We start from the raw sequence: 4,258 nt of genomic DNA, 5'->3' as shown, positions 1-4,258 counted from the left end.
TGCTGTAGGTTCAAGCGGAGACCTCAACCCTCAGCTGGATGTCATCCCCACTCTGCCTGCTGGGCTTCAGCATGGCTAACCTCTGCTTATGGTGGGGCTACAGGGTCAATATGGTGTTTTACCAACAGGAAAGTGATTCTCCGCAGCTGTCAACATCTATCAACCTCAGTCACACACACACAGGCAAACACACACAGGTCAGCCACTCAGCCATACGCACACACCCACGACACACTGGGGTCAGCCACTCATAAAGCCGTAAACAACAGAAAATTGTATGTGGCTGAAAAAAGTGTCAGCTCAATTGGATTCTGCAAACACTGCTCTGTTTTTCCACAGCCCTTTTATTTTCTCTGTCCATGTTGATATGTCTTCTATCTTCTCTGCTCGCCTAGAGGTTTTCGCTCTATCTAAAGGCTATCTGAGTGGCTGATGCTTATGGCTCTGTATTTTTCCCCTTTTACTCACCACTTGGCTTCTTCAGACTAGAACCATTTCTGTCCTATATGTGCTGAGAATATGAATACTGACGCTAGACTAAAACTGGGAAAACAATTTCAAGCATTCCCTGTCTGAATGATCACTAATTTTAAAATCAATCAAACTTTACTCGGGTTTTTCATAAAGTTTGGTGGAGGATTTGAGGTGCTTTACAGATTACTACAAATAATAAAAGATCATAAAGTCTACACTGCTACACCTACTACAATGCCTTGTATTTGTTTTTAAACATTATGTTTATTTCTCGCATACAATCACAAGATGAATGTTTTTAACTTGCCTACGAACATCTACACATATTCTGCTACCAAAATTTGGGTCAGACATTTACATGATTTTTAACAAGTGATCTGTATAACGTATTCTGAGTAATAGAAGATGCATGTTAATGCATGTGTAAACTTTACATGGAACATGCACAGCAGTAACTGCATTTTTATGAAAACTATAAAAACCACACTGGCCACAGTAATCTTCATTGTTAGAAAGTATACATTGAATTCCATTAGCAAATGTAATTCACACCTTTATTATATAGACACAGGATTAGAGGACTGCCCCCAGACAGTGTATCCTAATGACAACAAGCTCCACATTCTCCTCTTGACTAGGTCTATTTTTCTACCTCCTTTGCAAAAATGACATACCTAAAATAAATGGGTTATATCTGTTGGGGCTGTATGAATAATGTATATAATAGTAAACACCTGTGAGTGTCATAATAAAGATATATGTTACTCTGTCAGAGAAAAGTCATCTGGAACACAGTAGAAAATATAAATTTCTTTTCCCAATAGAGCTCATGACTTGAACAATTTATGATTGTGATGTTAAGAATTACTTCTCCATTGCCTAGTGTGTACTCGCCCTGCCTGGGGGGCAGGAAGAGTCAGTTAAAATCACTTCTTTTCTTAAAATAATTCTTATTTCATGAGCCAACAACTCATAAAACCCATTGTTGCAAAGTGTTCTGTCATGTAATTTGGGATGTATTTTTACTGTTATCTTTTTAACTGTATTGTACTGTTGCTTTATATGTATATTGTTTTATTTTTTTCATTTTATCATCTCATTTGTACTGTTCTGTATTCGTAGCCATTATTCATTTCACATTTGGTCAAAATTATCTGTGGTATGTTTGTGCTTGTTATGCTGGAACACACACTTGGGGGGTGTCAATATATATATTACCTTAGCTCTGAGATGTCCAGGGTACAATTCAAGTGAAAATTAAGTGCTCCATGAGGAAACAAAACAAAGGAGAAAACACAAAACAAATGTTCTCTTGTCCTTTAATGTCCACTCATTTGAGTAGCATTCACAATAGACCTGATCATTTTGTTTGTCAACAGTTTCTTTACAAAATTTCAAACTTGAATGGCTCCAAAACTTCTTGCGTTTGAAACTCATCCAGGGTCATTTCTTGGCTCAATGAGACCTTTTCGTACTCCAGAACAACCTCAGCCTGTTCCTCCTTCCCCATACGCAGAGAGACAGCTCAGGTCTGGCAGTAAACAGGTGCATATTGGTTTCCACCTACTCTGCTGCACGTCTGCAGTCATGAGCCATCTTGGATTCCTCTATGTCCTTGGAAAAAACAGACAAAAATACATACATACATTTCTACCTATAGCAAACTTTACATAATTGCATATTCCTTTAGAAGACATATAACCAGTTGTGCAAGACTCAGCTCCTTTACTGACACTGTACTGTGAAAAGACTCCACTACAAGCAAATTTCCAGTATTTAAAAATTTACTGAAGTGAAAGTGGGTAAAGCAAGTAATTCAGCAAAATATATAGAAGTAAAACTGTCATCATCACTCATTGCGCAGTAACATTGCCCTTATCAGTATTTTACCAATATCTGCTCTTTTATAACTGCTACATTGATATATGTTGCATTTTCTACAACTGATTAAGTTAAGCTATTTTTAACTACTTTATAAACTGTTGTACTCTATCTAAACTACATCAATTTATCACGTCGCCTTACATAATTGTATGTTGATACTCTGGCTATTGTGTGACAACTACTATCTCTAAAAAGTTCAAACCACAGTTGTAACATGCTGTTATTTGCATCATTAATATTGTACGTGTTAAGTTGCGGCAGGTATATCAACGGCGACCACAGGGCGATACAATACGTTTGAAAAGCAAATTAAAAGCAGCGACTTACCGCGATGTAGTTCACGCCTTCACGTTCCAAGTTAACTACAGTTATATGGCGGCAACCTCCGGGGCTGAGCGATGAAGCCCATGCGGAAGTGCAAAAAATTGCAGTTCATCGAGTGGCCGCTTGAGGCTGGTTGCAAAAGAGAGCAAATCCCCATAGACCCCCATGTTATAAAGCCCAACTTTATAGAATTATTAAACATGTTTACAGCCTGGTTCAAAAAACGGTTTTGGTCTCAATGGTTTATTTCACTATTCATGAGAACTGTACGGAGGGTGAATTTTTCAACTCGTTCAGTTAAGTTTTATTAAGGATTAACATTCTGCATAATTAAGGGCGTTCCCGGTCTGAGTGACAGGCGGTAGCCTGAGCTAACTGGTAGCGGAGGGGATGTCCGACACGACAGCCTACGTCCATATTTGGAGTATCCGCGTGTGGGTGGAGTAAAGCTCATCCAACATGGCGACGGCGACCACTTCGGGCTTCATTTTTTCCCCCCAACTTTATTGAAAAGTTTCAAATACAGTCAAAAACATTGACCTTGAATAACACAAATAAAGTCTGGCATCTCAAGTAAAGAATAAATACAAATATGTAAAACAAAGTAGATAACATGCAACTGTCAGTACAAGAGTTACACATAATAGTAAAAATAATAGAAAGGAAGGAAGAAAAACAGGCATGACATAGGCTATTTCATCTCATCTCACCTTCCGTACTGCTTAATCCTGCACTAGGGTCGCAGGGGTTGCTGAAGCCTATCCCAGCTGGCATAGGCTATTTCATTTCTCCCAAAAATTCTTTAATTATGTTGACAGAGTGTATACTTTTTTTGTTATCAATTATTTTAATACATTCATGGTAGTTTTGAAATTCAACATGAAAGAAAGGACGACCTTTGGAAAATTCGGTTTTATGTATGTAAAATTTTGCAAGTAAAGTAATCAAATTAATTAAGTGTTGTGTACTGTTATTATAGTATAAAAGTATATATTTATCTTTCAAATTAATTTGTAGGTTGGAGTATGAGGAGATGTAGTCTTCAATTTTTTCCCAAAACATCTGGGAAAAATTACTTGGTGTCTAATAGTTACCACTTCCACATTGCAAAATACACAATTAACATCAATATTGACAAATTTTGACAGAAAAATATTAGTTGGGTAAATGTTATGCATAATTTTGTATTGAAGTTCTTTGATTTTATTGGAAATAGCAAATTTATGTGGAAGGAGCTATGTTGTTTTCCAGTTAATGTCAGAGAAAGAAGAGGACCATACAAATTTACCTCTGGGCAGGATTTTCCTCTTCCTGAATGGTTCCTTATATGTTTATTGTTACAATGGCGACTCATAATGTTAACACCATTAATAAAAAAAGCAAACCCAATATTCTCTGTCTCTTGCCTTTCAAAATGACCTTTTATCAATTGAAGAATTCCACTAAGAATAGCATTTATTACATTAACAGGAAAGATAACAGGAAATATTTTGGATCTAAGGAATTCTTCATAACTAAGAGTTTCACCTTCATCATTTTGTAAATCCTTAATATGAATTATATTCTTGTCAATCCA

The 4,258-nt window shown here is 36.7% G+C and overlaps 1 long non-coding RNA gene across 1 annotated transcript; it reads right to left on the bottom strand.

The window, feature by feature from the left end:
* Positions 1-1,777: 1,777 nt before the first annotated feature.
* On the bottom strand, positions 1,778-2,849 carry LOC125008324. Its single transcript, XR_007112871.1, has 2 exons — positions 2,686-2,849; positions 1,778-2,088 (listed from the first exon to the last, which is right to left on the bottom strand). It is a non-coding gene; the product is annotated as an uncharacterized LOC125008324 (long non-coding RNA).
* Positions 2,850-4,258: the final 1,409 nt, after the last annotated feature.

Source organism: Mugil cephalus, chromosome 5 (genome assembly GCF_022458985.1).
Source record: "Mugil cephalus isolate CIBA_MC_2020 chromosome 5, CIBA_Mcephalus_1.1, whole genome shotgun sequence".
NCBI lineage: Eukaryota > Metazoa > Chordata > Actinopteri > Mugiliformes > Mugilidae > Mugil > Mugil cephalus.
Note: the sequence above shows the minus strand (reverse complement) of the source record. Positions and strands in the feature narration are given on the sequence as shown.